This window comes from Cottoperca gobio, chromosome 5, assembly GCF_900634415.1.
Source record: "Cottoperca gobio chromosome 5, fCotGob3.1, whole genome shotgun sequence".
In the NCBI taxonomy this organism is placed as follows: Eukaryota; Metazoa; Chordata; class Actinopteri; order Perciformes; family Bovichtidae; genus Cottoperca; species Cottoperca gobio.
The window spans coordinates 25357613-25384794 of record NC_041359.1 but is presented as its reverse complement, the minus strand read 5'-3'; the positions used below and the strand labels follow the sequence as shown (position 1 = coordinate 25384794).

The following is a 27182-nucleotide window of genomic DNA, read 5'->3' as shown; positions in this document are numbered from 1 at the left end:
GACTTCATTCTCCAAAGTATTTTCCCCAGGGACAATCCTCCCTCCTGTATCCTAGAAAAATAAAGTTAATATGAGAACATACTAACAATAAATGAGATCTCATCATTTGATTCTCTGCAGTGGGCGGAAATAAGCCTCCATGTGTGTGTCCAGAGGAGAACCAGATTGTACATATTGCTTTTTTCCACTCTATTCTTCATCTTTAAGTTTCCAAGGCTTCATCCTGGATCTTCTTCACTCCGGGGCTGATGTTCTCGAGAGCAAAGGACTCTGTATCTGCCTGATTTCCTAATTAATTCATAGATCCACCTTAAAAACAGGGTAATCCCGGGCTGGTCCCTCCCTCTCTCGCGGTCTCCAGCACCAGTTCACTTCCCTCTCTTAGTTCCCCAAGCCAGCCAGGAAAAGACTGACCCGGACTTTGGGTCTTTTCTCTGGACCCTGTTTGAACGTGTCGGACCCCCTCCAGTCCCACCCACCGCTCTGCAACACACACATCCTCATTTACTGAATGTGCTCTTTGTGACCAGAGCATTTGATCCCTCCTCTGCTTTTTATTCCAGGAGAGAGAGAGAGAGAGAGAAGAGGGGAGTTAATTTCCTCCTTTTTACCGGATTGATTTCTGACTGCATCTGGATTGTTTTCCTTCCTCTGGGGGGGGGCTGCCGCTGCAGGACCAGAGCTTGATGCTTCCACCAATGTAATTACCCGCAAAGGCAACTGGAAGGAACAAAAAAGGGACGTTGAAGATCTTTTGTGGTTTTTTTTGTACCCCTACCCGGGTCTGTCAATCAATTCCCACCACTGCAGTTGTCAAGTTGGAGCCCTGCTGGGAAATGGACGAACCCCTCTGAACTGAAGACGCTGCCCTGCCTCACCACACTACCGCAGCCAGGACGGGATTTGGACGAGGATTCCCCGAGTGGAGGTAACGTCTGTTCTTTGTTTTCAACTTTATCCGCCACAAGTCCGATTTCTTTCAATTCACTTGTGGCTGATGGCAAGTAACACAGCGTCGTGTGTGTGTGTGTCGGTGCCCGTTAAAGTGATTTTTAAAGGTGTTTTTACGGTCGTGTCCCCAGTTGTCCGCACTGCTTAGCATCCGGGTAACGTTCTCAACCGCTGTTTCTTTACCTTGACACCCACTTATTAGCAACTACAAGCGAATTTAGGGGTTTTCTACAGGTGTTAACGCACAACTGTCCCGTTTCAGGGACACTATGACTGCCATTTTATTGTATTTTCTGCGAGATTAATGTCAAACGTGTCTCTCAAACCTTTGCGAGTCACGTTTTCTAACCCGTTTCTCCTCGTCAAACGTCCCGACGGTTAGCTAGGTTACAGCCTCGATACGTGCCTCTCTGTAGTCTGCAGTCAACGCTATCAAGCCTCCATTCAAAAAAATGTGGACTTTAAACGCCAACTTGCCTCGCTTTTTGACAATTAAAACACACATCGTGGCATAGTATGATCTTTTAGAAATGAACCCAACTGTAATGGATTGAATAGCACTTAATTTGGTTTAAATATCAACTTTTAGACATGTTCGCTAGTCTCTGTCGCCCACCGCTGTGTATTTTCCAGCCAGAAGACCGTGAGTGCGTATCAGTTAGTAAAGTTATCATTTCAGTAAAATAAAAAATGTTTATGTGTACTTTAGATATGCCGAATTGAATAGCGGTTTCCAGTGATTCCTAATAGGGATTTAAAGATCTACAAAATCTCAAATTCCACTATTTAATGAGGAAATGTTATATAAATAGTCAGTTTCTGAATGGCGCTGTTGTGACGGGGTCTCTCCGGGCGACAGAACGGCACGTAACGACTGTTGCAGTGGTTGCGAGGCAGGAATCAAACCGCCTGCAGATGTCTCCGAGTGTCTGGAAACAGTTTGCTCATAGTCCCTGCCTACAATGTTTTGTTTTCCGAGAGATATTTCCCCTGGTAACAAAAATAACCCTTTGTCATCAGTACATTACACGGTCTCTGGTAACTTCATTAAAAAACAGGATTTCTTTCAGCAAACACTGGTTGCTGCGGCTGTTACTAACATGTCTGTGTTTCTGGCTTGACTCTGGTGTCCTCGCACTGTCGTCGTGAATGCGTCGCCTCCTGGATGAGCTTGTTCAGCTTGTTTGAGTGGTTTTCCCACATTATTAAGTGCACACATTGTAAATAGTACTTCTGCTTTCCAGTCTGTCATAATGACGGGGCGGCCGTGAACGAGGGTGGAGAAAAATAATCGTTACCGAGCTCGTTTTTTTTTTTTAAATGAACAGCCGTTCTGCTCGCTCGTCCTTACGTCATTCTGCAAAGATGGGCGGATGAGCACCAGTAGCAGCTCTGCTCCTTTTCACTCCTCTCATTTCATCCATCTCCTTCTCCCCCTCCTCCCCTCTCTATCTGGGTGTGTCCTGCCTTATTGCGTTAGGAAGGAGGGGGGATCCCGCATCTTGGCTCATGGTGACTCCTCCTCAGCTTGTGACCTCCAAACGAGGGCATTGCTCCTTCTGTTTTCCTCTGCTGCTAATTCACCTAATAAAACGCTAATTGCAAGGAAAATGAGTTGCAAGGGAAACTTTGATGTGTGTTTATTGAAACAGATTGGGTTTGAGGTGATTTTTGAGGGGAGTGATTGCATGATGTTGTTTGATGCATTCCAAAGGACACAATTGGCTAGTTTTAATTAAATGCGCTGGTTTTCACTCATTAATTCATCGTTTACCAGGTGTGAGTGCACAGGTTTGTCATTTGCTATATTAATTTGAAAGAAGATAATTAGTGATGCACTGGATCATTTTCATAGCACCTTTCTGGTCTTCCGACCGCTTAAAGCGCTTTTACATTACATGCCAACATTTACCAATTCAAACACAGGGCTGCCATACAAGGTGCCACTCTGCTCATCATATAATCTAATACTCATTCACACACACTCACGCCGATGGCTATGCCTTCGGGAGCAATTTGGGTTTCAGTCTTTCCCAAGGACACTTCGTCATGTGGACCGAAGGAGCCACAGCCGTATGGGTGCTGAGACACAATATAATTGCGACGCAGTTTGTGCACACCTCAGAGTCTTTTTGACAGGTGCGTTGGATCAAAAACTCTCACTTAATTTACAAGTTTTAAGTCCCCCACATCTTCCTTTGCTAAAATGTAGGGATGGATTTGAATTAAGTCGGCACAAGTGATTAACAATATGCAAGATCTTGTGGGTTTCTTCACAGGATTATATATCAAAACGTGACAACCTTTTTTTAAGGGTTTCCCCATGAAATGGTTCAGCTGAAGTGGTCCGCTCTTTTCCCCTCACATTTGCAAATTCCAACTTCTCCAGTGTGTTTTGTATCACTATTAACTTCTGTTTGTCAGATACAAAAACCTTGGGCTCTGGTTAAACTGTGATGGACATTTTCACTATTTTATAGACACAATTAATCAATGAATTGAGAAAATATCAACCAGATTAATTGCTAATGAAAATAATTATTAGTGGCAGTCATAGTCTCTGCGGATATACACAAATCTCAACAATGTGTAGTACGGACCTACGTGTCCAGCAAGCTTATTGGTTAGATCAACGACTGTGATTGGTCGAAGCATTATTCCTTAAGCATTAAGCTCTTATTTAAAACTGCCATACTGGCTTTTATATGAGAATTAATAGTACAAATGTCAGCCTTGATGGACTGGTGAACCGTCCAGGTGTTTGATTGGCATTCTGCACTGGATGACAGATACGTATAGATTGTAGATGGATGGAGACACTTGTGGTCCAACATTTCATTACACGCTGCTGACATTACCCTAATAAATAATGCATGATGAATATTATCTCTCTGACCTCCCAGCAGAGGACATACATTCATGTTTACCTGCAGACACGAGAGCTCTGTTTGTGTCTGGAGCTGAGCTCCTGATGATGACCACAGGAAGTGACCAATGCTGACTCGCCGTGTCTGTCCTCTTAACGTCCTGCAGGAGGTTCAGGCCCATTCAGCAGCAACAAGAAGAATATATTTAATATTTCACTTTGCGTTATTTACAGACAGCCAGATTCTTTACTGAAGAAGGCTCTGTGTAATCCCTGGTGTCTCTTTCACCTCTGTTGCGACTGAAAAGTGTTGAGTCAAAGGTAAACTACTAGCTCCGTGATTCTGTGATGTACAGTAATTACTATAATAATTATTAAGACTCACTACACATTTCTAGTGCCATCACAAAGTGATGTTTTTAATGTATTATTACAAATCCAAGTGTCTGTGCAAATCTTAATGTTTTTAACACTATACCAGCACATTCCTAGTATATTTAAATGACTTTCATTATTAATTAACTATTAAAATTGCAGGAGAAACACTTTGATCAATACCAGATGTTAAACGTTTCTGCATGGAGTTGGAGGTTAGATTTAGAACAGCTGGACTTGTGATTGTGATCAGACAAAGTTGAATTAAAGAAAACCTCGACCTCATGTTCAGCTGAAACATATATTGGCCTGTGAGCTCCAGGTGTCCTACATTAGGGCTGTAACGGCTTGTGTATTTGCGCTGAAGCATCACGGTCTGGTGCACGCGGTCACATGCAGAATACACATCATGTAGATTGATGCACGTAATGCAGAACCAACATTCACACCTTGAAACCTTTAGCTGTCCGCCGTTTGCAACATATGCACAACAAGCCCACCGGTTCCCAGTCGGCTACAATGGAGAGAGTTTTGTATAAGATGAGGACGGTGTGTCTACTGCGTTGATCCACCGTTCTGCGCTATGTGACTGGAAACACATCCAACATGCTAACACACATTCAGCAGCGTTGAATGTCAGGGTCGAGCAAAAGGCAACCCGTATTTAGTATTTTCAATTTCACAGCATAAGGGATGCTTTTCTGTTTTATAACCTATTGTTGCCTTTTTGGACGTTTTTGTTCAGGGTTCATACACTGTAATACAGAAGAAGAATAGTATACCAAACTTTACCTCAGTCCTCAGCAAGAATAATAAATTAAAAGACACGTATCCTCATGCATTTGTTTTTTCCTCCCACTGTCATTAACTCTGCCCGAAATGGACTCCTAAACTTGGCATGGGACGATATGAACATTTCATGTAACAATTATCCAGACAAAGTAATTGCGATTCACAATATTTTCCTGATAATCATCAACAACGATCGTATCACAGTTAGCGGCTGTGGCTCAGGAGGTAGAGTGGTCGTCTAGTGGTCTAGAAGGTCGGTGGTTCAATCCCCTGCAGTCAACATGTCAAAGTTGTGTGAGTGTGTTTATCCCTACTGCTCCTTGTATGTCTCTGAACCCTCACTGCTGAACTGCTGAGACTTGAGCTTTCTGTCAGTTTGTTTAACTGTTTAAAGGATGATACTCATGATGCTGTTCACACTCGGACACACACATTGGTTCATGACAGCTGTCTGTAAAGAGGCAAAACTGAACTGAAAATATCAGAGACTGTGTACAACAGCTGAAGTAATGAGTAGAGAGGCATTGCAGCACACTGGCTTACTTCACAGTTCATATTATTATATAATAGTGACCTATGATGTTTGATCTTTTCTCTCTGCTACTGTGTATGCACTTTCAGACTTTTTTCACACTCAGTTTTCATGTTTTTGCCTTAAAGCTTTTATGTTTTGCTGTCAGTTTTTATACTCATCCTGAAGAGAAAATAATTTATACAAACTTGTTTTTTTTTTTCCTTTTACTATTGCAATTACAAACTTTTTTTGAGACAAATTTTGGCAAATATTTGCATAACATTACAGAAAGGAATATTATCAATATGTCATCAAACTATGTTTTAAAACGCTTACAAGGATACTGGAATCACTTTACAATACCTACATTTTGTTCAGCACAGATAGGACATCTTTTTTTAGTGAACATCCTCTAAAGCAGGGGTGTCAAACATGTGGCCCGGGGGCCAAAACCGGCCCACCAGAGGGTCCAATCCGGCCCGCGGGATGACTTAGGGATGAATTAGTTGTTTTGAACATAAAGTAAAATACTGTTCCAGATGCCTGTGACAAAATGTGTTGTGCCTTTGTAGACGCACTGTGACCAGTAAGTTGTAACACACATGTGTAAATGATGAACTGAGGCTCAATATTGTTGAAATTGCTCCTTATTCTCTTAAGAAATTTCAGGTTGTTCATAAATTTGAACATTTTCAGAATGTACTTTTTTGCACTAAAACGAAGGGAAACATGTGGAGTTGTGGTTATTTACAGGTTATCATGCTGTGATGTTACTGGTCCGGCCCACTTGAGATCAAATTTCGCTGCATGTGGCCCCTGAACTATAATGAGTTTGACCCCCCTGCTCTAAAGGATAAATACAATAAAAAGCAACATTGTGTGAGTTCTTTCTTACATGATAAGATTATCCCGATTATGGAACTTCAGCACGATTAACTTATTTGGAATGTTTTTGATCGTCATCTGCGATACAATCCTATATCGTCCCATCTCTAGTGCTGTGAGTGATAAATCCAGCCTCTCTCCCCTGATCGGAATGGAGATGATGGGTGTAAATGATAACCTCCATCACTGTGTCAACACCACCTACAGAGAGTCATGCTCCTGTAGCAGCCAGGCTACGATATCGTTCACAGCTCAATGAACAGCCCAAACACGCTGGTGTGGACAGAGGTTTTTTACAATTCAGTGAAATGTGGAAACCCCTCTGCAGGCGGAATCCCTGCCTGTAAACCGGATCTACACTTTGTCCCTTATGTAAGTCCACATCCATTATTAATGGCTCAGTCCTACATTTAAGATATGGAAGCTCTCCCCTCGGTGTTTGTGCTTATAAAAGAGCGGTTGGCCTTTATCATTATTTTACAACCCTGCTGGCAGAAATGGATTTACCCCAATTCAACGGAGTACTACTGAAACATGACCCCGTCTAATGTTTTATTTAGCAATTTGTAAATGGTAATTATTATTTTTTTGAAAGCCTCCAATGAGAATAAAAACCTGTTTTTAGCTGCGACAATTTCGCCCTCGGAGGCTGAAATTTGGCGTGGAGGTCAAAGTGCTTTTGAGGTGGTGTGAGTGTTGACTGTATGAACGTTGTGAATGCTACAACCGCTATTGCTAATTTGTCCCGGTTAAGAGAGGCAGCAAGAACAACAACACACACAATTAAAAGTGTGTGGGTGTGTGTGTGTGTGTGTGTGTGTGTGTGTTCGCTCGCTCGCTCGCTAACATTGTAAGACTTTGGCCAGTGGTTAAATACATGTGTTTATTTTAGGAACTTGCAGTAAACTATGGCAAATATTTGTTTGTGATTGTCTGGCAAGTGTCTGTTAAGGTCTACATGGGGGCAGAAGTTACACCTTCATACTCATACTGCAGCTTTGGAGCCGGTACTTTTCCTAAAATATAGTTGTTCCTTTAATGATAAAATCTTAATGTACAGGGTTCGTACAAAGTCTTGAAAGTTTTTGAAAATGCTTAATTTTTACCGTTATGTTTTAAGGTTTGGAACACTGATTATAATAATACATACTAATCATTATGTCTTTGTTGCACCAGCAGAATGTGCAACACGTGCACATTTCAGACCCGTTCAGTGCTGCACAACGTATGTTGAAGTGCAGGTAACCATAGCAACAGCACTGATGCTTCAGGCTGGTGAAACAAACCCACCTGCGAGTTTAGCAGGGTGGTGATGGCCTAGTGGTCTAGTGGTACGCCTTCCAAACAAAACACTAGAAGGTCAGGAGTTCAGTACCAGGCTGCCACCATTGTACCCCTGAGCAAGGTACTTAACCCTGAGCTGCTCCAGAGAGGCTGTCCCTGTACCTAGCTCAATGTAAGTTGCTCTGGATAAGAGCGTCTGCTAAATGACCTGTAATGTAATGTAACTGACTACAAACGCACTTTAAAACATGGTGTTTAAAACAGAGGCGTGATGTGTCCCACATGGAGTGTTTTCTGCCTCCTCATGACTCCTCTCACACGGCGACCCCTCGTTGCCGTTTGTTCACCCTGCACCTGCTTGTCGGAAATATCCACACAGATGACATGGAGGCGTCGGCAGGATAGAGGATTGTGACAATCTTGAGTGAGTGTGTCCTCCTGACGCGCACTTACATAACGCCTGTGTGTTTGTGTGTAGTTGGCAGGTGTTAAGTGGGTGGGAACGTGGGAGTTTGTGAGTGTGTGTGACAGAAGGTTTGAGCAGCAGGATGAACGTTCAACAACAGCATTTTCCTCAACACTGTTTGAAAAAGAAGAACTGAATTAAAGTTTCGTGCCTCTGTACCAGCATTTTCTTTTAATCAAATCCGCTTATCAAATCTAATTAGGTTCAGCTTGCATCATTTGCAAGTAAGTAAAGTTATAAGTAACTAAAACTCAAAGATTCAATTTAGATCTGTAATCGCCTGTAAGACACATTTGGTGTTATATTGGAGGCCTGATTAATGGTGACAACCTGTAGCTCCAACCTGAAAGTGAGATGAGCAGCTGAAGATATGAGATGTTGATTAAATAAGTGTCGGACCCTCCGGAAGGGTCCCGTCACAGAGTGGTGTTTCTCTTGGAATACAGACATTAACATTATTGAATTAATGTTAATCATCTACAGCTGATATAATCGTCTACTGGTGACAGTCATCACAGGATAAATATGAGACGCTGTATTGTACATTGCTCTTTTCTAGTAAATAAGGCTTTGATAAGAGATAACTATCCCTTTAATGACTTATTTTGGGAACTACGAATCAGAACAGAAATCAGAACTACTGGAACGACGATCGCAGCCAAACCTTTTGTTTGATGTATTTCCAGTAGCTGCCTGTTGGCACTGTCACCCACAAATACACGACTGAGTCGAGCTCAAATGTTTGTTTTCATTTTCACATCAAGCACAACAAAGTGGGAACAACCACAATTGCACTTACAGTAAAACAAGGAGTTGATGTTGTTTAACATCCTTTAGACAACGTGCAGGTTTCTTTTTACATCGCTGCAGCTCGACACAAGCAGCACGTCCTGCTTTGTATATTCAAATGAAGTGGAAACCAAGTCCAGCTGACGCAAACTGGTTCTAAGGCCCAAAACAGAAAAGCAACAATTACTCTTCAATAAAAAGAGAACATTTTAATGTTGTAATGCAGCTGTGGGATCTCAGATGTAATGAGGGTGCGGCTGCTTCCTGGCATCCTCCCATCTGCAATGTGTACGTACTGAGATCATATGAACACAAATTATTCATGACATAAGAGAGGGGAAATATAACAAACTAAATAACGACAAGGCTAGAAGGGAGAGACAGAGGAGAGAGAGAGAGAGAGAGAGAGAGAGAGAGAGAGAGAGAGGAGAGAGGGGGGGGAGAGAGAGAGGAGAGAGGAGAGAGAGAGAGGGGGGGGAGAGAGAGAGAGAGAGAGAGAGAGAGAGAGAGGGGAGAGAGAGAGAGGGGGAGAGAGGGGAGAGAGAGAGAGAGAGAGAGGGGAGAGAGAGAGAGAGGGGAGAGAGAGAGAGAGAGAGAGAGAGAGAGAGAGAGAAGGGGAGGGAGAGAGAGAGAGAGAGAAGGGGAGGGAGAGAGAGAGAGAGAGAGAGAGAGAGAGAAGGGGGGGGAGAGAGGGAGAGGGAGGAGGGAGAGGAGGGAGAGAGAGAGGGTAGAGGTGAGGGAGAGAGAGGGGAGAGAAGAGAGAGGAGAGAGAGGAGGAGAGAGAGAGAGAGGGGAGATAGAGAGATATAGATATATATATAATTTTAGGTAGGTATATATATAGATATATGTAGATAGATATGTATATATATAGGTATAGATATATATGTATATAGTGATATATGTAAATATATAATATATATATATATATATATATATATATATATATATATATATATATATATATATATATATATATATATATATATATATATATATATATATATATATATATATATATATATATATATATATATATATATATATATATATATATATATATATATAATTGTATGTATATATCTTTATCTTGATGATCTGAAAAGGAGGATTTCTGTTTCATTTTTCCCTCTAGCTAACTTTAACTTTTCTCACCTGAAGGTGAAGGTGTGTGTGTGTGTCTGTGTGTGTGGTATGTTGTGTTCTAACAGACGTGTGTATGTGTTACATGCGAGTGTAATTGCTACTCTGTGGGTTGCTACTGTGTGTGTGTGTATGTGTGTTAATCCTGATGAAGCCGTCGTCGGTGCAGGAAGGTGTTAAAGCTGGTTGTGAATGTGATGAGCTGCAGTGAGCTAAACTGTGTGTGTGGGATGTTGTGTACTAACGTGTGTGTGTGTGTGTGTGTTACATGCGAGTGTAATTGCTACTCTGTGGGTTGTTACAGTGTTGATGTGCATCAACAGTTGCCATGAGGATCATTAATCAGCTGACATTGATATGTCTGTGATTGATCTGCTGTTGTTCAGGTTGTAGATCATTTGATCTCATGATATTGATATATAATATGATATCTGGACATCCAATTGAGATCCAAATGTTCTTTCAGACAGCAAGCTTCTTATTTAAGAGCAGTGCAGTCGTTACACGATGGAGCGACGGAGGTGCCACGTAGAGATGATAAGGGCTGTGATTGGCTGCTTTCTAATGCGGCAGACATTGATCAAAATAAAACAACGTTAAGCAGCAGCTCATCTTATGCTTTTCAGTAACACACATCTAACATCTCTCCATCAGTCAATCAAACATCATAAATACAGAAACTGCACAAACGGTCCACAAACAGGACAGACCTTCATACCAGTGAACTAAAGACTCTAAATACTGCTGGGAATATAGTTAAAGCACGATGTGATCACGCACCCGTTGATTGTTGTGGTGCAACTACGGCGGGGACTCCCTTGCACCAAGTATTAATCCAGCTCAACACTGACGACGTCAACGTTTTGTATTTTTATTGGCCGGACTGTAAATCTCTTCTGTGGTTTCTGGTTTCCTCTGTTCTGCAAACAACTTGTGCCTTTTGCTACAGACTGATATTCACCTCCTGCAATCTCATCACGTCGCCACAAAGCGCCGGCTGGAGGTTAAAGTAGAGGAAAGGGTCATATCACACAATGAATATCCAGGTTCAGGATGCACAATATAATGTTTTTGTTAATTGTTCTTTTGGTGAAGAAGAGGTTTATATCGGTAATTCAGAGAACGTAGATTATTCTGCATCCTCTGTTGTTGCAATGGTCACGTGAAACAAGTTAACCGTCGCAAACTGAGATGCCAGCGTTTAATATCCTCGCTGTCTGAAAGTTCCTTAATGTTAAACTCTATATTATGTATTAAACAGACTGCAGTAAACTGACTCAGCTACAGGACTGAGCAGCTGTGTAATTCAGACCTGTGCGTGTGTGTGCGTGTGTGTGTGTGTGTGTGTGTGTGTTCGTATTCAAAGCGTGCAGCTTACTTGGCATCCCTCTGCAGCATGTTAACAACTGATAAAGATGAGAATAAAGTGAGCGATGCTGCAGGAGAGAGGGAGTGCATCAGAGCAGAGAGGTTTCTACCGATAGGCCTGCAGAACTGAAACATGGTTCATTTCTTCATCACTGTCTAAACTTACATTTTTAGAAATGCAGCATCATAAATCTGTCTTAATCAAAGATTTACAGAAATATTTGGTTAATCCAGCTAATTAAAACCTGACAAATCAAAGCACATTGATGCATACATTATACACAAATCCAATATCACCATACATTAGTCATGTTCATTGTTCTGTTAAATGTCCTGATGCAATCCGAGACATTAAAGGGAAAGATCCCACGGTGTAAAATGTGCAAAATCTTGTAGGGTATGCCACCCAACCGGACTACATCCTGGAAAACATGGAAAATATTAGTTTTACTTTATGTGAATCAAGAAAGATTGAAGAACACATTAAGTGCACTTTAGTAAGCTGCGTTTAGGTCCAACAGCAGAACCGTGGTCCACTGAGACGCTGTCTTTCAGTCTGAGATGCTCACAGACTATAGTGTGTGTGTGTGTGTGCGTGTGTGTGTGTGTGCGTGTGTGCGTGCGAGCATATCCTCTCAGAGAAAGGCGTCGGTCAGAGGAGGAAGTGAGCAGACAGGAAGTGGAGGGTTGATGTTTTCCTCATGTTGCGTTGGCAACAGTCAGTATTTCACTTCCTCGTACTAAAAACAGCCAACAGGTGCTGTGTGGTTTGTGTGTGTTTTTCTCTTGTATCGTTTTCACTTCTGCAACACCGTTCTTTAAAAAGGAATGAAGGAGCCAAGGAGGTGACTCGCTAACAGCAGAAGAAATTATCACATTTTAATGAAAAATAACACGCGGCTCGTTAAGCTTCAGGAGAAACAAGCAGTGGATCCAAATCACACAGTTTAAAGCATCATGTAGTAACTACACTGATGACTGATGGCACACTGTATTTATTTCTACTGTGATTTTATGATACTGAAAGCTGTTTATTTTAATTTAACATTTAAAGAACATGTAAAAGTCACAAGAATAGCTATAAACTATCAAATCTGTGCATCACATCTGTTTCATGCTCTGTTTTGGAACTATGTTAAAAGGCATCAAATAAAGTAAATTAAAATTCAAGATGAGGTTTTCCCCTGAGCAGGTGGTTTATTGATTGATGACATCGTGTGTCTCCTTCCCAGTGATTAATCAGAGCAGCTTGTGGCTCTGCAAGGAAAGAGGAACTGAGACAAGAGTCAGTGGTTTGGCTGTATCGATACATAACCACAGATCTGAAACCTGTTCAGGGCAGGGTGTCATAAAACCTACCGGTGGTTAATCACCGTCATGTGCGCAGAGGGAGAAGTTGGAGACAATGCATACCAAACTTCTAGCTATTTCCAACTCCTGTTGTAACTGAAGCCATTCATTGTCAAGGACATTGTGTCCACACGATGTTGTTGAGACACACAGATTCAGATGGATGACCATTTAGCATTTTGTTAGTGGAAAAGTGATACAGAGCATCATGGCCCAGGTTTAGTGTTGTCGTGCATCATTTCTGGGACGTTTCACTACGTAAAATAAAGAGGGAATATCCAGTTACGCTGAAGTAATATAGTTTGATTTATGACTTGGAGAAATATGCAATATAATTTAATAGACTTTTTGAAATGGAGTGTATCATATCAGAGAGGGGAAGTTACACCCCCCCCCCCCCCCCCCTATATGACCCATTACTAACACATTTCTGCCATTTAATGCATTATTGAAAGAACCCTCCCTCCTCACAAGTTAGATTAAAAAAAATCAAAAAACAAACGCCATATATGACATGCATTTAATCGTTGTTTAGGCAGTGCAGCCATGGTTTCCTGCATGTTTTCATAAACTTCCCCACGGTTGGTCAGGAGATGAGATGAGTCAGGATCTGAGTGGCTCAACAGTTTTGTGGGGAATCCCTGCTGACAGTGAGTCCTGGTTCCCGTTCAGACTGCAGACGCTGCACAGAGTCCCTGCTGGTTTGTTTTCTGCCGTCCTGTCAGTGTGATGTTGAGCTTTCAACCAGGCGCTCTGCCAACAGGGAACTCTCACACACACACACATACACCAGGTCTGTCCACCGGGTCTGAATCCTGCTCACCCTGGTCCTGGTTTCTGGTGCGTGTGTGCGAGGAGTGGGCTCGGTGGAATGCAGTGTTTGTGTTGCAGAGCTGGGCGTGTTTCTGTTTGGCCATGGTGACTGCACACAATCAGCGCGTAGCCATTCATTACAGCCTGTGCACACACAGAAACACAGCTCAGATTTGAACACACACTCCGCTGTCACAGCCAAGACACTCCAAAACTGGGACAAGATGAAATCTGTTAAAACAACATAAAAAACATTTCTTTCTGAGTTTATTCTCAGCTGCTCCACTTGAGTTTTCTGAACGCTACTTGTCACTACAACTTGGTGACATGAGATGCGCAGGTTTGGTCTGTGACCTGTGGTTGTGTTTTTCACAGTTCCCTCAGTACAATGAGAAACCCTTTAGCCTCGGCTCTGAGATCATGTGCTCAATGAGACTGAACTGGCTTTTCATTTCAAAGTTCACCATGGAAAAAGAAAATGAGCAGGAGAGACACGTGAGAGTGTGTGTGTGGTTGCACATACGGCATGTTGTCATGTGACTTTGAATGTATGGACTGTTGTGTTCTGCTTTCAGCTTGAAAGGAAGAAATTATGCTTCATGTCTAAACATGTGTGATGGTGTGATTATGTATGTAAATGCCTCCTAATTTCAAACATTGGGGGCAGAAATCCCCCAAAATGTTATATTTTATTTTCTGTGCTGAAAAGAGTTAAGTTGAAATTGGTGCTCAAACAACAAATCGATGAATCTATTAGTTAGCGTTACACTAATACAATACAAGTACCTTTTTCCCAATGTGTCACATCTGAAAACCTCTTTGTGTTGAACTGATTACAATACGTGTCATCACTTCTTAACTTTAAGTGGAGACGTTTATACACCAACATGCTTTTAGGGCTTGTGCAAATTTAACAATATCGTCCTGTGAGTCCACACAGACTGTGTCTCTGCAGGGACCCTGTATGGTAGCCTCTGCCTGAATGTGTGTGTGTGTGACTTGTGTTGTAAAAGCTCTTTGAGGGGTCCCAAAGACTCGCTACATTTACCATGACTCTTTTCCCAGACCAAGTTCCTCCTGAACTGTTTTTAACTCAGTTTATAAAAGTCAGTCCTCGTTCCCTGAGATGTTGTTCATCATCAAGCTAAGCTTTATTGCTTAATCGTGCAATAAAGTGCGTTCTCCCCATTAAAAGTTTAAAAAGTGCTGAAAATACCAAAATCTGCTGTTAAAAGACTTCACGAAACGTACTACTGCATCACCAGACATTTCTTTTGTATATATTGTTTTACCATCACTTTAACAGGTTACCAGGACCTGCAGCACTCTGGTTGAGACACTTCATGTCCTGTCTTTGTGTTGTACTTGTAGATCCTCATACTGACCACTGGCACAGGAAAGTGTTTCCGTTATCACCTCCTCACATCGCATTCCTCCTCTGAATACAAGCCTGTCACACTCAGCTGCTCTCTGACTGGACTGTTAGATACACCTCCTCCCATCCATCCACATGAATGGCAGCTTGTGTTTTCTGCTCCCCTCTCTGACAGCCCCAACAGTTATTTCTCATTAAAAAAAAACCAGGAATGTTTGGTGTCACATTGTCCAACTGGTTTTCAGCCCAACAAACAAGCAGACTGTGAGGCTTTCTTTCCACTCTGCCTCTCGGTCACAAGATGCTCCACCACCAACCGTCATCTGAGTGTTTTACTGCACATGAGGAAAGAAAATGCCCCAACAAATGTTGTGCTGTGTGTTCAGACTCCAGGAAGTTTAATAGTTGGATTAGTTTTAGCAACTGACTTAACATCTCTAGTCCTTTTCTACTTGCAGGAACTTAATCTCTTTTTTATAACTTTTAAAACATGTGGCTCTTTGGTACGAGGATACTCCTTTTGTTTCTACTGTATTTTACATTATAAATAGTGTATTTTACATTATAAATACTGCATTTTATATTATAAATACTGCATTTTATATTATAAATAATGCATTTTACATTATAAATACTGTATTTTACATTAGAATTACTGTATTTTACATTATAAATACTGCATTTTATATTATAAATACTGCATTTTATATTATAAATACTGTATTTTACATTATAAATACTGCATTTTATATTATAAATACTGCATTTTACATTATAAATACTGCATTTTACATTATAAATACTGTATTTTACATTATAATTACTGTATTTTACATTATAATTACTGTATTTTACATTATACGTACTGTATTTTACATTATAATTACTGTATTTTACATTATAAATACTGTATTTTACATTATAATTATTGTATTTTACATTATAAATACTGTATTTTATATTATAAATACTGTATTTTACATTATAAATACTGTATTTTACATTATAAATACTGTATTTTACATTATACATACTGTATTTTATATTATAAATACTGTATTTTACATTATAAACACAATATTTTACATTATAAATACTGTATTTTACATTATAAATACTGCATTTTACATTATACATACTGCATTTTACATTATACATACTGTATTTTACATTATAAATACTGTATTTTACATTATACATACTGTATTTTACATTATAAATACTGTATTTTACATTATACATACTGTATTTTACATTATAATTACTGTATTTTACATTATAATTACTGTATTTTACATTATAAATACTGTATTTTATATTATAAATACTGTATTTTACATTATAAATACTGTATTTTACATTATAAATACTGTATTTTATATTATAAATACTGTATTTACATTATAAATACTGTATTTTACATTATAATTACTGTATTTTACATTATACATACTGTATTTTACATTATAAATACTGTATTTTATATTATAAATACTGTATTTTACATTATAAATACTGTATTTTACATTATACATACTGTATTTTACATTATAATTACTGTATTTTACATTATACATACTGTATTTTACATTATAATTACTGTATTTTACATTATAAATACTGTATTTTACATTATAAATACTGTATTTTACATTATACATACTGTATTTTACATTATAAATACTGTATTTTACATTATACATACTGTATTTTATATTATAAATACTGTATTTTACATTATACATACTGTATTTTACATTATAAATACTGTATTTTATATTATAAATACTGTATTTTACATTATAAATACTGTATTTTACATTATAAATAATGTATTTTTGTCATTAACAAAGCAGATATGGGGCTGCAATTAAAGATTATTTTCAATATCAATTAATCTGCAGATTAAAGATTCATCAATTCATCATTTTGTCTATAAAATGTCCGAAAGTAATGAAATCTCGTCGGCTGTGACACGAGGAGGAAATGAAGCTACTTTAAAGCACTTTTACTTTAAAATGTCATAACTTTGTCAAATCTGACACGCACAGACATGATATACATATTTTTAGAGTCAGTGCGACACTAAACTTCCTGAGAGAATCGTTCTCTCTGAAGTCCATAAACTGCTTGGAAATGATTTTTAAAAAGACATCTTGTACATATTTTTAGATTCTGTGTGATTTACACTTTTCTGAAGAAATCTTCTTGACTGATGTCCTTCGGGAATAAAATAAATGTATTATAACCACAAAACTTGCCGGAGAATAATCATGTTTTTAAGCTTCAGTATCAAAGTCATCCCGTCACAGTTGTTGGTAAAGTCACGAGTACGGAGCAAAGAGGAACTGCTAATGGTGTTGGGTTATGTTGCTGCAGTGTAGGTGAAGTTCGTCCTGCCTGTCACACAGGTGTGTTTCTGTCTGAATCTCCCACTTTGACTGCTGGACTGTAAGACATTAAAGTAAAATAGTCTACAGCGTGAGGCTGTAGAAGAATCCCTCTGGACTCTCCTGAGACGGTCTGTCATCCTACAGATGAATAATGGTCATCATAATGACTCCTGCTCTCTGATGTAGACCTGACCTCCTCCGCTGATGGACACAGTTGATTTCTTTCTTACTGGCTCTTTCATTTATTCCTGTAATTGACAAAAATAGATCCTGGGCTGCGTATGTCCAACTTTTCCTCAGGCTCTGTGTTTTTGTTGGTTCCCCTGTGATGTGCCATTAGTCCTGCAGTCCAACAGAAAGACGACCTGCTGCGGTGTGACTGCTGCTTAACAACAAAACTCACCTGATTATCATTAAAAGTCCGTTTGAACAGACAAAATGGACTAATCTCAGATTCACATCAGACATGAGATCAGATGTTAGCGTTTTGTAAACTACTGAAGTGTCTCCGACCTCCAAGTAAGCACATGGTTTATATTGATTGATTGATTGATCGTATCTCCCTGTCCACTGTAGCTCTATGTGTCCACAGTGGAAACCATAAAGCTCTCAGTGATACTGAAGGTCTTAATCCATCATTGTTGTTGACAGGACAGCAGGAGATTTGTGAGATTCAAACGGCTGGCTGTGGACACTTCATCAAACATTACATTTAGAGCAAACACACAGTCAGACTGAAGACGCACCAAGTTTGTCAGCTGTACGAAGCCGTCCTGCTCTGAACTGGACTTACTTTGAGGTTAAAACAAAAGTGGCACTCGGACCTCCGTCAAGCCCGATGGTGCATTCACGTGCTCCTCAGGTGGTGCCATTCCCCGTGTTGGGCGGTGTGTTCATGAGCTTTAAGTCGTAATGTGGAAACAGCTGCTACAAAGAAGATGTGTTGTATTTTATTGCTCAGAGCGTTTAAGTAACACATTTTATGTTTTTCCAAATTGTTTTTCCGACTTGAGGGGGAGTTCGCGTCAATACTAACGAAAGTGAAACATAATTCGTGGATCCGCCCGGTGATTTGAATCGTTTTTCTCTTGGCCCAGGCTACGGCCTTCATCTAAGTTTCATGGAAATGGGGTAATAACTCAAACCTCTGCTGTCCTGTGAAGGACGTGGACGTGGAGAGAACACATGATTCTTTATATATATAGATGCCTGATGTAGCATCTACATCTATATGATGCTTCAATATCTCCATTTACAAGACAATAAAGTTACATTAACCATATAATGATGACATGACTCACTGCATTATGTCCTGCAGGAAAGCCAACTTGTTTTCTAACATTGCTGCGTAATTCATTTACTTGCAGATAAAAGTTGTATCCACAGCTGTGTGATGTTGCGTCTGTGGTATCATTTCATTTAGCTTCATTTTAAATTCTGGCGAGGCGTCGTCCACCTGCTTTAATACCGTGTGGGAAACCCTGTACATGTGTGGCTGTACAAGGATTGGTGAGATCATCGTGCCGTTCGGAGCGTTCTTCTCTAAACGTGGACTTTTAATTGAGACGGTTCACTAACGCATAACGGTTTCACCTTTAACAACATGACAAAGTCGATTTCCAGAAGTGTGTGAGTGACACGGAGTCTCTCCTGCACGTTAGATAACAGCGGCTGTCTGCAGTTCGTTGATAAGCAGGGCGCACCAAGTGGGACACGCCAGCGTTTTCTCCGTAAGGTAAATGTAGAAGAAGAAGCTGAAAAATATGACAGAACAGGATTGAAAACATCCTGTCGAGATGACACAAAGTGACAAAACATCCTCAGCATGTTTTGCATTTGATATCGTAGAGAAGTCGGGGTCATGAGAGGGTTAGAGGGTGTTATGCTTTTCATATTATTTATTAAATCTGGCCAATATCAGATTCCTGTGTGAACCGGTCCTATGTTGTTACAGGCTCTTTCCCTGAGCTCTGAAATATAAACTATTTAAATGTAACTGTTTTGAGGGCAACATGTTTGAAATGCTGACATTTAAACACGGTGACTAGCAGCAGCTTGAATCTAAATAAAGGCGTACGGCACCTGAATAAATGTAAGCTCCTGTGTGACTCACTGAGCTGCTTCACATGTCGACTGCAGATCTGGTTTTAACAACACTGCAGGTCAAACTGTAGTGACTCATAAATGGCTGTAGGAAGCCGCTTATCTCAATCTTTAAAGAGCAATCCTGTATTAGCCGGACCACATCCCCAAAACATCCCCAAAGACCAGAAGCTTCCGTTTCTAAATCAGCAGTCGACTGTGTTTCTGCTGCTTATCAAGTGGGCAATGTCCGGCGCCAATCATCTTCTTATCCTTCTTCCTTTTGCTTTGTTTCATGTTCCACAACCTGCCACCACTCTCACCTTCAGGCCCTCCCTTTTTATAATCTGTTATTTATTACACATCCCTCTGTACAAACAGAAAGAGTCCTGAAACCTGAGTCACAGTCAGCATCACGACCGACTGCAGCGCACAGCAGAGCTGCAGTTCCCATAAAGAATGCATGTCATGGTTCGGATTGGCGTCATAAATGAGCCGTCGCCCTTTTATCCCAAATTTGAACTGCCGTGCCATGTGGGGAAAAAATATTGAAATTTTAATGATCTGTTTTTTGCAAAAATTTGTATTAAGAAATATCTAAATCAGAATCTGGTTTAAGTAGGTTTTCACACACAACACAACACAAACACAGAAATCTAAATGGAATAATGATACAAAATAATAATAAAATACATTTAAGAAACACAAATATACCAATTAAAAATACAAATATGTACACTGTATCTGCTGTGCAGCTTTAGAAGTGGGAGTATTGAAGGTATAAATGTGCAAAGGTCAAAGAGAAAACAACGCAGTGCAGTAGCTGTGACCACGCCGACACGACAGCTCAGTTGTCATTTAGTCATTTCATTTCCTCTTTAAGCTCTTTGTTAACAGCACATGGTAAGAAAAAAGATGAGTCAATGGAAAATCAGACTTCTCGGTAAGAAGTGATGATCTGTTTAAACCTTCTGGAGGGTTCAGGGGGGGGGGGCTCCACCTGTTACTACGTCAGCTGACTCCTCAGCACTGCGGAGCTCGTTAGCAGATCATTTGGAGGGTCTTCACTGCACAGATGCAGACACTTCAAAGGAGTTCCCCTTCAAAGAGTGTCAGAGTGGGAATAGGAGGAGGAACATGAATATTATGCATAAATAGTTTGACTCTGAGGCTGAGAGGAGTGAAGGACGGATAAACCTGGAGAGAAGTGGACTGTCACTACTTCCTTTTTGACAAATACGAGTTCAAATAATGAACTTTATACAAATAATACATTTAGTTGGGGTGATTAAATTCTTTCAAAATGTCTGCAGCGTCTACATCATGTACTAAATGACCAAAACTATGTGGACACGTGAACATTACGGCCATATGTGATGAATGCACATCATTCTAAAAGCACAAGCATTAATCTGCTGCTATAACAAACTCCACTCTCCTGGGGAGATTTTATCTGTAGATTTTGGCTTCATTTAGCCACAAGAGCGTCAGTGAGGTCCGACCAAGCAGCAACCTCTGGGGCTGTGAAGCCTGGGCAGAAGTGCAGAAGTGCCTAAAGCTGCAGTTCAAAGAATGGCCACTTGAGGCGACCGGAGCCGCCCACTTTGAGCTTCACAACGGCTCAGAGACCTACGGGTGACGTAATGGACCCATAGACTGTATAGAATATGGACTGATGTTGGGTGATGATGCCTCACAGCTGGTGATCCAGTTCATCCCGTATGTGTTGGATGGAGTTGAAGTCAGATCTCTGTGCAGGCCAGTCAAGTTCTTCCACACCAAACATGTTTTTTATGGAGCTGGCTTTGTGCACGGGGGCACACTGCAATATGAAACAGAATCTGTGGCCGGTGTGCAGTCACGACTGAAGCGCTCAAAACTGGGCCTTTCAAATGCAGAGTTCCTGAAAGTTGTAGAGAGACTCCCGTTTTGAAATGTTAACAAAGAGTTTGTGTATTGACAACGATGGTACTGACCCAGTCAAAGTGATATTTAGACTCTGCATGTTGCTCAGCCTGTATATCTTCCAGCAGTGTTTACTGTTAAACACAAACACACACTCACTCACATTGACAAGCAGATTTAAAACACGCCGTCTATCGGTGGAGGACTTCATCTCAAGTCCAACACACTCATCACTTTACCAACTTTGAACACCCTCATTAAAAAAACAAAAAACAAAAGGAGTGTTGGATGGGTCACAGTGCGTCTAATGTTCCCAGGTTTTATACAGCTGTGCTGTTTGTTGCTGCGAAGTTGAGCAGCGTTTACAGTAAACGGAGTCAGTTCTGCTGACATCATTAAAAACAAACGCTCGAACTGTTTGTGCTCGAGATAGCATTTCAGTTATCAGTTTATTACCCACATTTCTTACACTGAATATCCATTTATTTCCCCTCATTCTTCAGCCTGACACGCTGTCTCTTTTATTTTGCTCTTCTCAATCAGCAGTGATGTATCCGTCCATTCGATGGCATTTTTATTTCAGATTGTATTTACTGCAGACATCTCATCCACACGAATGTTTATGTTCTCCGCCTATAAATCTCTGATTGGCTCGTATATTTCTTTAACCATCCATGAGCACGACACCAACACTGATTCTAACAGGATGTCTTTCATCCAATTTAATATTAATATCCAATATAAAATACTCAAAATGAATGTCGTTTTATTAAGTCTAAATCAATGCGAATTAATTCATAGTTTTGAGTATGAACATTCATTTTCGACCTTGGAAATTGCAACAAAAGAAAGTATCATGAGGTCCACAGTTTCCAGATGTTTCAGCCATTCTTCATGGCTGGTGGTTCAGATGGTTCAGTTATCATCACGTGACCCAAGTACGATGTCTTGGTCATGTGATAACAGGTGGTTGTATATTTAACGGCTCACGACAGGCCGCGGTATATTGTGATTATACGCAAATTCAATGTGTTTGGTAGCAACGCTATTAGTTAATAATAACCAGTATAATCAACCAGATATGGACATATCCTGCACGCTTTGCTCAGTGGATGAGTTTTAAATAATGCAGGAAGGAATAGTACAAACAGCTCTAACTGCTGTTTGTGACGGGCACACAGGCATCACCTCATTGAGATAAACTACTTGGCTCTTCTGCAGCGTGACTACCTCCCCATCTATAGAAAAACCCGAATGGACAATGTTGTTGAATGAAAAGCACGAACATTAAAGGGACAGTGCTCTAAATCTTTCCGTCCCACTGTGCGTTGTCCTTCATCTGCTGCAACAATGGAGGCTTTTATCTGACTGATCCTCATCCACATGCACACCTGGGGACTGACTCGTACCCAGTGTCTGATGTGCCACAAAGAGGCTGCTGCAGGTCTGTTTCACTGTATTTGGGTTATGATCGGTGTGGATCAGCACTCTGCAGTGAAGAACAGGCTGAGCTTCAGGCTGTAAACAGGATTATTAAATCTCTGGACGCTCTCCAGATGTTGCTGCTTTGCTTGGTTCAGATGCATCTTCTCCCCAGTGCCGTTCTTTGGTTTAATACGACATGAAGGATACGTCCTCTGTGCTGCCGTCTCCTTTGTCATTCTGAGTTTATCAGCGGTGTCTCTCCCTCCACCTCCTTGTCTCTTTGCCTTCAGCCAGTCAACTCACTTCATCTGATGCAGGGAATCATTGTAATCATTAACTGCCAAATCTTTTCAGCTCTACCTCCATTTTATTGCCTTAAAATGTAAAACATCTGGCATTATAAGATATTACAAACATGTTCATTTCCATCATCTTCATGCATTCAAAGCTGGGAGCAACATCTTCTATTTTCTGAGCTACCTCTGTCTCAATCGGCTAGTACTATTACTGCTATTAATATTATTAATAATCCTTGAAATATTTGATAGAGACACATTCCTACAGAGGCTTTTGGAGAAATACAAGGTTCAGCTAGTCTCCGTTAACGGCCAACAATCAAGTTGATTCTTGAAAACACTGAGAGAAGGAAGTGTGTTCCAGCGATTTGAGTCATGTATTGACAATGTCTGGTCGTCCCAGCTGATGTCAGAGAAAAATGATAGATTAAAAACAAAACAAAAAGAATCTCTTTCTAGCATCTGTGTATGTTTTATTATTATGTTCTTGTCTATATTTCTTGTTTCCCGTAGCTGTCTTGCTCTTATCTGTACTGTAAGTGAAATGCTTTTTTTTATGGATGCATCTAAATTTCCTACAATGTGGGACAGAAATAAGGTTTTCTGCATTGGATGTTTTCACATGTTTGTTGGCGTGTTCAGCCCGTGTTGTCATGAAGTTTGGGTTACTAAATGTGGACCTTTGCGGACTTGAGCAAATTACCCAAATGATCTAACATCGTCTCCTGCGGCCACTTGGATGGAGGTGTATTAACGCTTTTAACGCCATAAGATTTCAGATTTTAACCTGTTATGAAGCAGACACACACACACACACACACACACGCACACACACACACACACACACACTCACCAGTACAATGGACTGTGGTTGTGTAAACTGTCCAGTCATCCAACCAGTCAGAAAGGAATCCCAGGTATGAGCTTTCTGCATGAAAGCAAAGGCTCTGTGGACTCGTGTGTGTGTGTGTGTGTGTGTGTGTGTGTGTGTGTGTGTGTGTGTGTGTGTGTGTGTGTAAATCTGAACCCTTTCCTGTAGCTCAAAGCTCTGTATTAACTTTCCTCCAAACTCAATGTTTGTTGTTGCCGTAAGATTAAACTCACCATTGTTGTAGTTCAGTAGGGAAGACCCGCCCCTCTTCTCTGATTGGACAGCAGCTGCACTGATCAAGAGCGTTTATCAGCTTGAAGATATTTTTCAGCTTGCTGTGATTAGAATGTAAAAACACCAAAATACTTCAAACTCACAGAACACACAAAGGTTTGATACTGTGTGTAACAGGAAATCAAGAGTTGATACAAAAACAGATACAAAGTCATTTTTTAACACCAGATTGATATTCTCTGGATTATACACAAAAAACATGATTAGGAAAATAAATAAAAACGGAGATATCTACTTTTGCAAAAAGAACATTTCAAATGGTCTTTAAGATCTAACCTTTAATCCATTTGTGCAAATCTCTGCTTGTATTTGTTCTTCTGTAGCACTTAGACAAGTCTTCATATATATATATATTTACAACCTTCAGTGTATGTTTGCAGACGTCAGGTGGAGAGCCATTTATTTTCATACAGCTGTGTATCTCACTTTCATCATTCATGGTCCGTATGAAGTATCCCAGTGAGAGCGTTTGATGAAACATTGACTGTTAACACCGGTTGAACCTTGAACAAACACTTACAGCGGCGTTCAGCCCCTCTCAGCTGTTCAGGCTTTCAACCAATCAGGATGCAGAGAGAGGCGGCTGTCATTGATCTATCACCAAGATGAGCTCACGCCTCAAGCAAAGTTGAAGCCACACTTCCACCAATGTTTCACTTATGTAACATATCCAAGATCAATTTGATTAAATCCAACACAGACTGCTTATTATTAACGTGTACATGTTATCACATCTTCTGAATTGATTACTGCGGTGCCCCTTTCTTTGACCTCCCCATGGCAGCAACCGTCAGTCTTCATTTGGTTCAAAAGTCCATAAGATCTGAGAAGTTTGATTATATGACACGTGTTCTGATGTCTTTGCATCGGCTTTTCCTGGATTCAATTTAAAATAATCTAAAGGGGGAGAGTCTTTGTTCATCTAGCGTCCCTGTTTGTTTGAATACACGGAAGATTCTGCAGGGTGACATTTAAAAATCTCCCAGTTTCATTGGCTGGATAAACAGATTTCTGCTCGTGCATCATTTTTAGACACATTTCCATTAAAATGTTTAGATTCACAGATTCAGACCTACATTAGAGTTGTTAGTAAAGTTATGCTGTTTGTCTGAACTCCAGTCAAACCCTCAGGAGTGTGCACTGACTGACTGACTGCTGAAAATTAAACGAAGAGACAAACAGGAAACTGGCAGCAAGTCCACACCGGTACTGTTTCCTGTGTGTGTGTGTGTGTGTGTGTGTGTGTGTGTGTGTGTGTGTGTGTGTGTGCAGAATCTATGATCCTCTGTAATTGTTCATACAATGACCATCATTGACACAAACCGCAGTGTGTGTGTGTGTGTGTGTGTGTGTGTGTGTGTGTGTGTGTGTGTGTGTGTGTGTAAATGTCCCGGAGACGATTCCTGGGTCGACTTGGATTTGAGTTTTGTGGGCGTGAGTGTGTGTGTGTGTGTGATGCAGTCCAGACCTCTGCCTCTGCAGTGTGGGGATTTCCTTTTTCCACCCTGGTCACATGACTGCAGATATGGGTGTGGTCTCCTGCATTCCTGGCCTCTCTCGCTCTCTTGTTACTCTGTCTGGCATGCTGCGACACTTTCTCACTCTCACACATCTTCGTCTAGACCAAACACACATACCGACTCAGTGTCGGCTGTTTTACGTGTGTGTGTGTGTGTGTGTGTGTGTGTGTGTGTGTGTGTGTGTGTGTGTGGTGTGTGTGTGTGGTGTGTGTGTGTGTGTGTGTGTGTGTGTGGTGTGTGTGTGGTGTGTGTGTGGTGTGTGTGTGGTGTGTGTGTGGTGTGTGTGTGTGTGTGTGTGTGTGTGTGTGTGTGTGTGGTGTGTGTGGTGTGTGTGTGTGTGAGAGAGAGATCTATTGTTGGGTGCAACAACAAAAAAGTTCCTCTCTGTGGAGGGTGTGGCCAGCAGCGAGTTTGCATAGTGTGTGTGTGTGTGTGTGTGTGTGTGTGTGTGTGTGTGTGTGTGTGTGTGTGTGTGGTGTGTGTGTGTGGTGTGTGTGTGGTGTGTGTGTGGTGTGTGTGTGGTGTGTGTGTGTGTGTGTGTGTGGTGTGTGTGGTGTGTGTGTGTGTGTGTGTGTGTGGTGTGTGTGGTGTGTGTGGTGTGTGTGTGTGTGAGAGAGAGATCTATTGTTGGGTGCAACAACAAAAAAGTTCCTCTCTGTGGAGGGTGTGGCCAGCAGCGAGTTTGCATAGTGTGTGTGTGTGTGTGTGTGTGTGTGTGTGTGTGTGTGTGTGTGTGTGTGTGTGTGGTGGAGGGAGTGCAGGCTGCTGCTTTAGTATGCAGAGCAGGTGTGTCTGCAGAGGCAGAGAGGACGAAGAGGAGGGAGGATAACAGCAGCTGAACGGAGGGGACGGTCTGATGGAAGATAATGAATCAAACCTTTTTCATGAACAGAAACAGATCGTGTGCTTTCTCAGTCAAAGGATGATTATATATGCAGTCTCGAAACAGAAACATGTCGGTGGTTACAGCTGGAGTGTGATTTCTTTTATACTGAAATATAACACATTCAAAAGTTCTAGGAGCCATAAGTGAAGAGGACAAGAAAAGAGCCTTTTTGAACTCTTCAGAGTTCAATCAGATTGTGACGCATGAAGTCCTGACCAGGTGGGAGGTGGGACTGACCTCTCACTGCGGGAATGTTATTTGTTCATGTTGTAGTTTTATTACTGCATGATGAAATATAAGAAGGAGGGACGCTGATTGTGAAGACGGTGACAGAGATTACCGACAGTGATGGATGAGAGGCTGTATAATTTACAACTTTGTGGAATGCTTTTGTTAGCCATGCTAGCTCACAGTTTATATTTACAACAGTACCCACGCTGTCTTTCTGTTTTTAGTTGTCTGGTTGCTATGATACGAAATATCCGTGGAAAGAAAGATGTTGCCACAAGGTTGAGTAGATGTAGGGAGAGAGGACGGAC

At 40.8% G+C, this 27182-nt stretch overlaps 1 protein-coding gene across 1 annotated transcript in view; it reads left to right on the top strand.

Annotated features, from left to right (window-relative positions):
* Nucleotides 1–321: 321 nt before the first annotated feature.
* Nucleotides 322–27182, top strand: part of LOC115008333 (plasma membrane calcium-transporting ATPase 1-like) — a 90012-nt gene continuing 63151 nt past the window's right edge. Inside the window, 1 exon segment of the mRNA XM_029431880.1 lies at nt 322–928. The gene's annotated coding sequence lies outside the window, so the exon portion shown is untranslated.